Consider the following 14,296-nt stretch of genomic DNA (forward strand, 5'->3'; position numbering starts at 1 on the left):
CTTTGTTTCGCATTGTAGGAGCTTGATATAGAATCTATTATATCTCTATAATTTCAAATCTCCAAGGTCTAAAATTTTGTCCTGTGGTAGCCCTCTGAGTCCTCTTTACAAACCCACAAGTCTAATCAATATTGGATTCTCTAAGAAATAATAATTCCAAATCTCCCATGATGACCTGATTATAGACTAGTTCAGTAGAGTGAACTTGTACGAAGTGTTGTGTTGTTGGGTGTGGACCCTGATTATCTTCTTTAGTGAAAGGTATCATAGCATTGGACCCCAATTTGCAATGTGGCAGTAGTGCCACCCATAAAATGTGTGCCTCCGGGGGGGTCCAAGGGGGGTAATGGCCTTGTAAAATTGCCTTGTAAAATGTTGTAATTTCGTCATCAATCTAGGTCGTTAATTAGGAGGAGATATGACAATAAAATTTATGTTTAATTTAGGGTTTTTTCCCTAGAAGGCAATCCCTCGCTATATATGAGGAAATTTTATTGTGTCTATGTAGATCTATATTCTGAGTGAGAAAGAGAGAGGATATTGTGTGACAATGAAGAGGGCATTACAACAGATCTGTTGTAGGTTGTATCTCTTCAGTTTGCTAGATAATATAAAAGGAAGGGCTGGTTGTTTCTCCGTGGACGTAGCCCAAATTGGGGAACCACGTACATCTATGTCTCTCTTCATTGATGACTCACTGTAAGCAACAAATATCCATTTCTTTCCTTAAGGATCTACATTCCTTCTCTTATCTTTTGTTTCATGAATGTAAATAGGACAATCAAATATTCTCAAATAACCAACCTGCGGTTTTTATCTAGTGAACACTACTATAGGAGTCTTGTCTTCCAAAATTCGATGAGGACTTATATTTTGAATGTAGATTTTATGTGACCAACTCACAAAATAGAAGAAAAGATAGATCAATGACTTCAAAATCAAACTCTTCGAGGGGGGGAATTCCTTTACATTACACAAATGAACAATTCTTGGATGATACAAATGACAATACCTCGTTTCTATATATAGGAGTCTAAGGGGTCCCAATATAATCAGAGCATACATAACAACAGTGTTGTAGGGGCATACGAATAGCAATAGTGGGCTTCTATGGGGCACAATAATAAAAACATGGGGACTACATGGGCACAATAATACAATAAGGGAATTTCACTAATAACAATAAGGGGTTACACTAGTAGCATAGGGACATAACATGCCCCTCTCCTTCAAAAATTTTTGTCCTCAATGCTTGAGTAGTTATGGATGCTTCTATATAAAATTATCATCCTCCCATGTGGAATCTTCAGTGAGTAAGTTCTTCCACTTGATGAGATACTGTGAAATTGATTGATTTTGTAGCTATCGATTTCTTATTTCTGTCATTGCCTTAGGTTCCAATATGTTTTTTCCTCCCTTGTCAAGTTCTGGTAATATTTTTTGAACCGAGATCTTCTCACCTATAACCTTCTTTAAGCATGAAACATGGAAAACTAGGTGCACTTGGGAAGATGTAGGAAGATCCAATTTATATGCCATAATACCAATATTTTGTAACACATTCTAAAACCAACAATACTTTGGTGATAATTTATTATCCTTCTTAGCTTGCTTGCTTGAGGGACATTTGTTTGTATGGTTGTAGTCATCGAAATACCCAGTCACCTATATCAAAACTTATTTCACTGCGATGTCGATCTTCTTGTTGTTTCATTATATTCTGCGTGAAAGTGCAGTTAACCTTTAAGAGTTTGAGAACTTGTTTTTGATGCTCAATGTGATCTTCCACTACTTGAACCTTAGAATTTTCTTTTAAATATGATGTGATGAACGTTGGATGATACCCATAAAGTTCCATAACTGGGGTCATTTTTGTTGCAGCATGGAAGGAAGTGTTATACCACCATTCAGCCAGAGGAAACCACTTGATCCATTGTGTTTGTTTATTAGATACAAAGCAATAAAGATATCCTTCCAAACATTTGTTCACTATCTCGTTTTTCCCATCAGATTGAGGATGATAAGATGAGCTATGAGCTAACTGATTTCTTAGACAAGAAAATAATTTTGTCCAAAATTTTTGAGTGAAAATAGGATCTCTGTCACTTACAATAATCTTTGGGTTTCCATGTAGCTTTTGAATTGTTTCCATAAATGCAGTAGCAACTGTACTGGATTTAAATGGATGAGATAATGCACGTTAGTGTGTATACTTGGTAAGTCTATCAACTACCACCATGACGACACTCTTTCCTTCGGACTTGGGTAAACCTACGATAAAATACATTGAAACCTCCTCCCAACATTTACTTGGAATGGATAAAGGTTGTAACAGACCTGGGGTCTTAATTGTCTCAACTTTATTTTCTTCAAAACCAAACATTCTACCACAAACTTTTGAATATCATATTTAAGGCCATCCCAAAAAAATTCTTTCTTAAACCTATGGTAAGTTTTTAAAAATCCTGAGTGCCATCTTAAGGGAGAGGTGTGCAATTCCAGAAGAATATTTTGTTTGGTTTGGGAATTCTTACGGAGGTATAAGCAATCTTTATACCATAATGAATAATTTTTTTAGATAAATGTATCTAATATACTGGGATATTTCTGCAACTATTGAATGAGTGCCCACGCTTCTTTGTCATTCTTCCATTCATCCCTTACTTGATTTATCCAATCTAGCTGGATAATAGAAATGGTAGAAAACAATGCTTCCACATCCTCATCCTTTCTTGAGAGTGAATCTACAACAACATTTTGCTTCCATTTTTTGTAGATGATTTCAAAGTCATCACCCAACATCTTTTTGACACATTTTTTCTTCTCTTATGAAGATAATATTTGTTATAAAAAGTACTTAAGACTATCATGATCCATTTTTAACTTGAATTGTCTTCCCATTAGGTAAGGTCGCCATTTCTTAAGTGCATGTAGTGCTGCCAACATTTCCTTCTCATAAATAACTTTGTGTAAATACCTTCCTTTGATTGTACGACTTTGAAAGCAATGGGTCTTTCTTCTTGAATTAAAATAACATCAATTCCATTTATTGAGGCATCACATTACACAATAAAGGTTTTTTGAAGTCTGGAGTAGCTAAGACTAGTGCTTGGAACATTTCCTCTTTAAGATGTTCAAAGGCCTTTGTTTCTTCTTCGGCCCAAGAAAATGCATCTTTATTTAGTAATGTCGTTAAAGGTGCTGCTATTCTCCCATAATGCTTAACAAACTTGCGATAATACCCTGTCAACTTGAGAAATCCTCACAGATGATTTATGGATGTGGGGATTTTTCATTCCTTAATGGATTTAATTTTTCTATGGTCTACCTTAACACCTTCATGAGATACAATATGACCAGATATTCCACCTTTTATACTCCAAAGAAACATTTGGAGGTTTTTGAATATAATTGTTTCTCCTCCAATAGTTTGAGCACCCTGTCAACATGTTGAACATGATCTTTCCAAGGCTTGCTTTAGATTAATATATCATCAAAAAATACTAACACAAATTTTCTAAGGAAGGATTTGAAAATGGAATTCATCAAACCTTGAAATGTAGAAGGTGCAGTGGTAAGGCCAAAAGCCATGACCAAAAATTCATAATGACCCTCATGAGTTCTAAATGTTATTTTTTGAATGTCTTCAATCTTCATTCCGATTTGATGATATCCTAAATGAAGATCCAACTTGGTTAAGTAAATTGCTCCATGTAATTCATCCAATAATTCATCAATGACAGGAACGGGAAATTTATCTTTAATAGTGAGCTTGTTGAGCTCCCTATAATTTGGACACATGCACCTTGATCCATCCTTCTTCTGTACCAATACTACTGTAGTAGGGAAATAACTTTGACTATCTTGAACTATACTAGCCTCTAGTATTTCTACAACCATACATTCAATTTCACTCTTTTAGGAATATGGATATCTGTAAGGTTCGATGTTTGGAGGAACACTTCTTGGAATCAAATGAATACCATGATCATGATCACGAATAGGTGGGACGCCTTTAGGAGTCTCAAATACCTTGGAATGATTGTCCAAAACTTTTTGGAGATCTAGAGAAATAGATGATTGCGATGTGGGAACCTCTAGTGAACATGATTGTGTAATTTTTCCTCATTGTTCTTTCTTTAGAAGCTTTGTCATGTTGTTAGTGTGATTATATTTCACACTTTCCTTGCGATACCCCTTAATTCAATTTTCTTTTCTTCCCAAAAAAATTCAAGAAAAGTTCTCGAAAATTAAAGGCTATTGTACCCAAAGACTTTAGCCATTGAGCTCCTGGTACAACATCAACACCACCTGTTGGAATGGAAAGCATTGAACTATCAATACATATTCTCAAATGGATAGCTTGATATTATGGAACTTTCTAGAGCAATTTACGATTCGTCCATTTGCAACAATCACTTGACACTCTGGTGCTATATATAGGAATTAATTCACTTCCTTGGTTATCTTACAATGAATAAAATTATGGGTACTACCTGAATCAATCAACACTATTACCTTTTTCTTCTCGATATGTCATTCTACCTTGCGAGTTTGAGGAGTGGTAATTCCTACCAATGCATTACAAGATATGGTCATATTCATTTCTTATTTTTCTAAGGTTGGTTCCTAGTGTATATCATCTTCTTTTGACATTTCTTGTTCCTTTTCTTCCTCCTCTTCACGTTCTATGTAAAATTATTTCTTCTCAGCACACTTATGACCTTTAGTGTATTTTCTATCACAACTCCATCAAAGCCCTTTTCATGTTTTATTTTCCAATTACTGTGGTGTCAACCTTGTAGGTTGTGGAAGGCTAGGGGCAACAACACTTCCATGTTTATAGTTGTGAGTGGTAGGCTTCCTTTTTTCCATAACTTTTCTTTCAATTTTTCTTGCCAACTTGAATGCCTTCTCCAATGAATTAGGTTCCCAAAGGTGAACCTCATGTTGGATGTTATCCTTTCAAGTCCCTATGAACACGTCAATTATATGCTCCTCGGGAATATATATTTACCCTTATATTCAATTTTTGGAATTCCTCAATGTGCTCCATGTTAAGTTATGGTATGTTCTATGCTTATAACAGTTTACTTCTTTTCCTTATTATATTCCAAAGATTAGCAATCACACGTACATAAAGTAAAGTGCAGAGAGAACATTAAACAATCGATAGAAAACAAGCCAAGACAAGAGACACAAGATGTGGCGGCTAGCCAGGGACAAACCCCACAATGTGTGGGGACACCCTTTGATCAAATTTTCTTTTATCTTAAATAATTCAGCAAAGAGAAATAATACAATAAATCTGATTCATATTAGCAGTAGCAAACCCTAGATCAGCAACATCAGCATTAGCGGCTTCATTATCAAACTAGGGCAGACGATATCTCACAAACCGACCGTCGGATTGACTTCATTCCACCACCAAAAGTTTCGGCTTCCAAAGGAGGTTCAGATGAACCTACAGTGCAGTTCCATAGAGGAGATCTTCTGGGCCACGCAAGTCAATCTTTTCTTCTGCAGTTGCAGCTTCAGTTTCAGCAGTTTCCGGCTTCAAACTAGGGCAGTCAATATCTTGCAAACCATTCGTCAGATTGATTTCATTACACCACCAAAAGTTGCGGCTTTCAGAGGAGGTTCAGATGAACCTATAACGCAGTTCCAAAGAGGATATCTTCTAGGTGATGCAAGTCAATCTTTACTTCTGCAGTTGCAGCTTCAAATTCAACAGCTTCCCACTTCACATGTGTGAGAGAGAGACCCATTGCAGCACAGTAGAGAAGAGACTCATTTCTGCGCAGTAGAGAGAGAGAGATGTGATGAGATGAGTGAGTCCAAATGAGGAAAAGTCCTCTTATATTTATACACAACGTTGGTGGGTTAATAGATGCGACTGTTGGGCTTCTGAGCCTACATGAGTTGTAGGTCGGCTTGATAATAATTCCATAATCAAAATAAATTCATATCTCCATGAATACTTATTGGAATCGGATGATCTTTATATCAATCCTACACCTCTCAACGAGAGGAATCTAACAAAAAATATTATCAGCCATGAATAAGATGACCCACATGAAGTTTTACACTGGTTGCCAATTTTAACACTCCCTCTCAACCATGGAGAACTTCATCTACAATCTGTCTATCGGTCGTTACTATTCATCCATCAAATGCACTGCCCTGTATAGCCTGACCCTTGCCCTACTCTGCTCTATTCTGCCTGTTCTGCTTTGTCTTGTTCTGCCCTGCACTGATCTATACTATTTTGCTATGTTCTGCTCTGCTCTTGCATTGTTCTATTCTGCTCTACTTTTGTCCGAATTATGAAGAAGAAGAAATGATTGAGGATGTATCATACTAACTCAAAGTCAGTCTCAGAGTATGTACCACTGGTCCCAGACCAAACTCAACCAACCTGAAGTCAGCGTCATAGTGAGTACAACTCCACTAGTCCTAGACTAGTATCATCCTCCACTGACTCAAAGTCAGTCTCAAAGTGCGTACCACTGGTCCCAGACCAGTCTCAGCCGACCCGAAGTCAGCTTCATAGTAAGTACCACTCCTACCACTGGTCCCAGACCAGTATCGCAGTCTCAGAGAGTGTACCACTGGTCCCAGACCAGTCTCAACCGACCCGAAGTCAGCGTCATAGTATGTACCACTCTCACTGGTCCCAGACCAGTACTGCACTGACACGAAGTCAGTCTCGGAGTATGTACCACTGGTCCCAGACCAGTCTCAACCGACCCGAAGTTAACGTCATAGTATGGTACAACTCCTACCACTGGTCCCAGACCAGTATCGTAGTCTCAGAGAGTGTACCACTGGTCCCAGACCAGTCTCAACCGACCCGAAGTCAGCGTCATAGTATGGTACAACTCCTACCACTGGTCCCAGACCAGTATCACAGTCTCAGAGAGTGTACCACTGGTCCCAGACCAGTCTCAACCGACCCGAAGTCAGCGTCATAGTATGTACAACTCTCACTGGTCCCAGACCAGTACTGCACTGGCACGAAGTCAATCTCGGAGTATGTACCACTGGTCCCAGACTAGTCTCAACCGACCCGAAGTCAGCGTCATAGTATGGTACAACTCCTACCACTAGTCCCAGACCAGTATCGCAGTCTTAGAGAGTGTACCACTGGTCCCAGACCAGTCTCAACCGACCCGAAGTCAGCATCATAGTATGTACCACTCTCACTGGTCCCAGACTAGTACTGCACTGACACGAAGTCAGTCTCGGAGTATGTACCACTGGTCCTAGACCAGTCTCAACCGACCCGAAGTCAGCGTCATAGTATGGTACAACTCCTACCACTAGTCCAAGACCACTATCATTGATCCCAGATCAATGGAGGTCATCCTAGCATAGGGAGTACGGTAGATACAACGATGCGTCCATCGGTACTACTATGGTCCCTAACTTCATTTCCCTGCTCATTGATCAGATGAGAGGTACATCCCATGAGTCCCAGACTGCACAGGTAGGATTCCGCGAAAGGAGAACAAATCAATCCTGTCCTCACAGGAGAACACATCAATCCTGCTACAATCGCCGTGGAGAACACATCAATCCAGGCTGCCATGGAGAACACATCAATCTAGGCCTCACAGGAGAACTAATCATCCTGCTACACAGGAGAGCGAATCATCCTATTCCACAAGAGAGCGAATCATCTTGTCCCACAGGAGAGCGAATCATCTTGTTCTAGTGTACACCACTAGGGGGGTGAGTCACCCTGTGGTCATATGTTGCTCCAGTAGGAACCGCAAGCCCTCAAAGCTCCCAGAGCTCAATGTATGGAACATGCAGGACCCTTGTACAAGGGTTTCTTGCTGACTCCAAGTCGTTTGGGAAAATCACAGATTAGATCTTTCCTCGGAGCTTTGACAAGGTGTATCAACCTGTACATCATCTTAATGTGATGGAGCTTCCTTGCTCATCGACTTACCATATCCCAGATGATGTATATCTGCTGGAGCAATTGACGAAAACGGGATTCCTCAATAATCGAATCCCACCTCTGGTTGTTACAGAGAATCACAGTGGTATCCAATGTAAACCCAAACAGCTCACTGAAGATCTTTCGTAACTAGACTGCCTCACACGAGGTTATGCTAGCAACAATATATCCTGCTTTGGCGGTGCTCAAAGCCACCGACTTCTGCTTCCTGCTCATCCAGGATATCAAAGCAGATCCCAAGGTGAAACAGTACCCGGAAGTGCTCTTACGGTCCACCACACTGCCTGCCCAATCAACATCAGTATATCCAAGTAGTCTCACATCTCCGGCAGTGTATCTTAATCCATGAGAGATTGTGTCTTGAAGACATCTCAGAATATTCCTGGCATCAATCCAGTGAGGCTCAACCAAATATGAGCTCACAATGCTAACTGCAAAACATATGTTCGGACGGAGGTTCACCAAGAACATCAATGCGAATGAGTTTTTGAAACTCAGAGGCATTTCCCAAGTCTGGTCCGACATCACTACCATATAACTTCTAAAAGTTAAGATCCTCGAGGTAGTCACAGGCTTGCAGTCCATCATACTGAATCTTTCCAATATATTTACCACATATTTTCCTTGAGATTAGGAAAATTTCCCTTGGCTTCTGCCACACTTCAAGTCCTTGGTCCTTCATTTCAAATTCAGAAGCCATCTCCCTCTTACATTTGAGAATGAGAGGGTTTTCACCTGTTAGAAAGAGGTCATCCACATACAACACCAGTATGAGAGGCTTGTCCTCTTCAACCTTAAAGTAAAGGTTAGGATCAGCTTCACTCCTAGTGAATCCCAGCTTCATCAAGTAGCTAGTGATCCTCTCATACCATGCTCGGGGTGCTTGATTCAGCCCATAGAGAGCCTTCTTCAACCTGCATACATGAGATTTTCAATCATAAATCTCAAATCCTTCAGGTTGCTCCACATAGACCTCTTCTTTGATAGAACCATGCAAGAACGCAGTCTTAACATCCATCTGATGTAGGTTCCATCCTTGTGAAGCCACAAGGGCTATGATCAAGCGGATGGTCGTATATCTGGCAACAGGTGCAAATATCATAGCCTATACCTCCCTTCTGGGATAAACCACGAGCAATAAGATGAACCTTATACTTTTCCATACTTCTATTTGCTGCATGCTTTATCTTGTAAAGCCATTTTGAAGTAACAATTGTCTTGTCCAGGGTCTGGGAACTACTTCCCAGACATCATTCTCCATAATAGACTCATATTCTATGGTCATAGAATCCTTCCATAGTTAATGCTTGATAACATCTAAGAATGATGAAGGTTCATTTTGTATGATCGTGCTCATGATGGTCAGGTATCCCTGATACCTGTTAAGTTTCTTACTTTGATGGAAGGTTCCTCATGGTGCAGCATGTCCTTCGGCATCATCAAGTATCCCCCTAAGCCATGAAGGCCTCTTTCTAGAAGAGGAAGGCTCATGTGGATGAGGATCAATTGGATCCATGGGTTCTTCTACATCAGGCATTGATTCATCATCCTTTTCTTTCAGTTCCCTGGTGTCGGCTTCTTGATAGCTACTCAAAGTCAACAGATTGTCCACATTGCTGAGAGCCATATCTTTGTCAAAGGTGACATCATGACTAATCACGACTTCCCTTTCACCGGTGGTGAACATTTCTTCAGGAGTTTAGGAACCCAATGCTTGACAAGGGCATCGATTTTGTACATATACGGCGGTGAGCCACATCATTGATTTTGAGACTTTCGGTTATGAGGAGTACACAAAAAGCTGACAACTTTGGAAGGATTCCATGATGGAGGAATATTAGTCCATTATGAGGAAGGATGTGTGGGAGATAATTCTGATACTAGAGGGGAAGTCAATAGTGAATTACAAGTGGATTTATAAGATCAAGCAAGTAGAATATGGCAACATCAAGAAGGAAAAAGTGAGCTTTGTGGTGAGATGGTTCTCTTGGAAAATGGGAGAGGAATAAGAGGTGACATTTTCTCTGGTCGACAGGTACACTTCCATTAGTATTATTTCTTCTATTGCTTCAATTATGGGTGGATCCCACTATGTATAGGTAGTTGATTGTATTCTTGATGTGCTTGGTTAACACCAAGCCAAATAATTTATTTGTTGTGAACGCTCTAAGCGAGTATATGGTTGAGTCTAAGCATGCATATTGGGTTGCAGTGAAGCACATGTCGATGTACCTACATGGTACAGTTGGATATGGTTTGAGATATGTCTCACATGGTGAAGTGAGGCTATAGAGGTATGTAAATTGTAAATGGGTTGGGAATGAAATGGATATAAATATCACCTTGAGATGCTACTTCAACTTGAGATCAATTATGATATCCTTGTTTAGAAAGAATCAAAATTCTTTTGCACTCAATAAAGTAAAAGAAGAGTATATCACAGTTAGTGACACAAGTCAGGAATTAGTGCGACTTCCAATTTTTCTTGTAGGGATATTTAATCAGGTGCTAGAGAAGACCTTAATATATATTATGATAATCAATTTTTTGTAAATATTTTGAAGAATACAATATTTCATGATAGTTCAAAGCACAATGACATAAAATATCAATTCATCTGAGATATGGCGTAGAAGGGAAAAATGAAGCTCCAATACATATCCACAAATGAACAAATTGTTGGCATTCTCATCAAGCCTATGTCTAGGGGGGGTTATACTTCTAAGGTAGGCTTTGCATGATGAAAAATGTCTCCCTCATTGAGAGGGAGTGTTGATGGTTTTATAGCATTGGGAAGACATTCTCCCATGGTGTCATGTTGATTTAACTAGGGGAGATTGGTCCAACCACCCATAGGTCCATGTTGATTTGGATAGGGTTGAATGACCTAGGGGAAATCATATTTTTCCCATGGTACCATGCTGATTTATCTAGGGGAAATTAGCCCATGATGCTCACATTGTACTCTAGGATGGGGTGATCTATTTTTTATAGAGAAGGTTTGAATTATTTATTGATTGGAGTCTAATGTTGAGCTATGATGTAGGCTCCATTAGTGAAGACATTTATGGTGTTTAGGTGCACCTTGATGAGTCTCCACTCAACATTAGAGTTTTATATAAATAGATAAGCACGTGAGAGGAAATCATCAACATATCAAACTAATTGAATCTTTTCTAGTGCAGGAGAAATTTGGCCAAAGAGAAATATGTTACTACAAATTATCTTTATCATTTTTATCTTTCTTTAAGACACCACATGTGTGAGGAGGTTGACTGATTTGACCAACTGAGTTGACCATAACTTTATCTAATTTAACTAGATTGTACGTGTGATCCTTATAGCCATTGTTTGACTTATTTGACCTCAACCACATGTGGAGATAGTTGAGCATAGTTTGAATTTGACCACAACCACACATGTGAGGGATTGACTAAACTATGAAATGCATGGACAACTTTGACCATCACTGAATGCCTTGACTTCTAATTTTTATTGGTTTGACCATCATTGACTTCACAACAGTTCGAACAAGTTTGATTAATATTTGACTCGTATTATTAGCATATATTTCTAGACAAATTTCTGATTTGTAAAACTTTATATTGAAAGACAATTTCTCTTAAAGAAAATGTTGTTGCGTTTTCTCCCATGGTAGAAAATTATTTCTATTGTGTGTGGTTTTATTTCAATGATCTTTATCATTTCCACTACATTTAGTATTGATATTTTTTTGTATATAATTGTTCAATGATATTAGTGGCATGAGAAAGATCATTTGAAAATCATTAGAAAGTAATTATCAGGTCATAAAATTGTATTCTATTGCACATACTATATAATTTCAAAAAGTATAAAGATTGGGTCATTCTTTTATCTTCTATTGGAGTGTGAAAATTGATATCATAATCTTCAGCCATGAAAATTACTCTTGCTATATTAAATATAACTATTTCCTTGATTTATGTGTTGTAATTAGAAGTATGATGCCTGTGTGTGTTAACTATTTGATTAATAGAAATTGAAAGGTTGGTTGCAAATCATTGGAGATTTGCTCTAGGCAAGCTGAATAGTGATGGTAATTTGCATAAATTTAATTGATGTCAGTGTTCATGTTAGTGGAACTCAGGTGAATAAAAATATTGGTTCTTGTTAAAGATTTGAAAGTTTGACTTGAAAAGGTGGATTATTAAATTCACTTTGTACTAATCCCTATCATAATTAAATTTCTTGGAAATTTTAGTTTGGAAATAAAATTCCATGCTTTATTTGGAATCATTCAAGTGGTGTTAAATTCAAGTGGTATTGAATTCATTTTGATAGTGTGGTAAAAGGTTGTCTTGAATAGGATATTGGGACATGTGTTCCTTTCAAACCCATTTGGTTCCATGAGTAGGATAAATATTTTCTCATGTATATTTGACATTGACCCTTTAGATGATCCATTTTTCAAGAGTCCATTTGCAAGTGTTTTTGGGTCAAATAGTATTTTAGTGTTAGAAGAAGTATTTGATAGAAAAAATGTTTTCATTGATGACCATGAGTATCAGGAAGTATAGTTTTCTTGACATGATCTTGTAATTGAATAGATGCTATTTAATCGCGAGGAAGGGCATAACAAATTCGGTTTATAACCTATTTTTGAATATCTAGATGATGACCAAGGAAACACATGATTAAAAGTGTAGTAGAGATAGGAAGGACATTAGAGTTTGTTTAGGGGAGCTAACAATTATTATCCGAGGCAATCATCATCTAAAATTTTCTCATCTCAAATATTTAAAGTAACCTATGAATGAGAAAACAAATCATATTATACATCCTCAACAACCAAGAGAATGGAACCTAATGGGGTGACTCACAAGGAGCATATTGAAGTAGATAAAACCTTGTTTGTGTGGAAAGAATTGTGTACTCAAATGCTTGACACTAGAAGCAGTGATTGGAAAAATGCACTGAGTAAGCATGCACTTCCATATTAGGATTATCCATATCACAAGGTTTAGGGTGTGCCATCACGTAACATTAAAAGAAAGGAAAAACAAGACTTCAGATGAATGTGATCCAAGCTAAATAATTAATCCATTTCTCCACAAAGGGGGCATCTTGACATAATAATAGAGAAAATTTGGAAAATTATTTGGGTTTTGTTATGTTTTCATTGAGATTGATTCTCTTATTTAAATTTCATATCCTATTATCCAGGAATTTGTTCAAACTACTAAACTACCTTGTAATTCAATTATGTGTTCAAATGTCGCCAGGTTGAATGTGAGAAAAAGCGTGTGGGAAACCTCTCTAGCATGAGTAGTGACTCATTTGAGAGTTGCATCTCACTTTGTTTACTTTGTCTTTCATATTTTTGTTCTATAACAAAGTTGAAAATAATTGTAAATTAAAAAATATTTAGAAATGGGATTAAAAAATAGCCTCTCTAAGACTCATGTTACTCATATTTTTTATATAGATGTGAAGTTTGGGGATGAAATATATTCAGAGAATCTTGGGGAAAGATATAACAGGTCCAAAAAAAATTATAACCTATAAAGGTATTTTACAACATAACAAAAAGTTATAACATTAAACATATTTTACATCAAAATTTGCGGCACATAAAATTAAGATATCATATGGAGGTGATCAACTATAACATAGAATATTGGAATTATCTCTCTATTATGACTAGAATAAAAAAGAAAATATGCGTTATTAAAATAAAAACAAATTTTCATGAGTTCTATAATCAAATTTTGTTTGAAATAGTTCCCAAAACATCATGGATAAAATAGTTTTTCATCTTTACAATACTAAGACATTAAAGACAGAAACATCTATATTAAATCTCATTTTAAAAAGATTTTTCATGCTATAAACCTCCTTCACCTTTTAAAGTGACAAATTTACAAGGATCTTGGAATAAAGACGAAAACATCTATATTAAATCTCATTTTAAAAATATTTGTCACACTACAAACCTTCTTCATCTTTTAAAGACATAAATTTTCAAGGATCTTGGAATGGTTTTCTTAATGTTTTTTAAACTAAAATGCTAAAGAATTCCAAATAATTACCTAAACTATAAATTTCAACCAAATTTTATCTCAATGAATGATAATCGTTATTTAATTATGAAAATTATATAATTATATTAATCAGAAGTTGATTTCAATATATGTTAACTACCCCCATCATCATAATAATCATATAAATTACTGAGTATCACAAATATGGGGGAGATGTTGTAGTGATGTGTAATATAAAACATTAAATCAAATAATAATAACTAGCTCAACCATTAAATTAAATGATTGATAAACCCCAATAGGC

This window comes from Pinus tabuliformis, chromosome 7, assembly GCF_031772625.1.
Source record: "Pinus tabuliformis cultivar Carrire ecotype Pingquan chromosome 7, CPIR1, whole genome shotgun sequence".
NCBI classification, from domain to species: Eukaryota; Viridiplantae; Streptophyta; class Pinopsida; order Pinales; family Pinaceae; genus Pinus; species Pinus tabuliformis.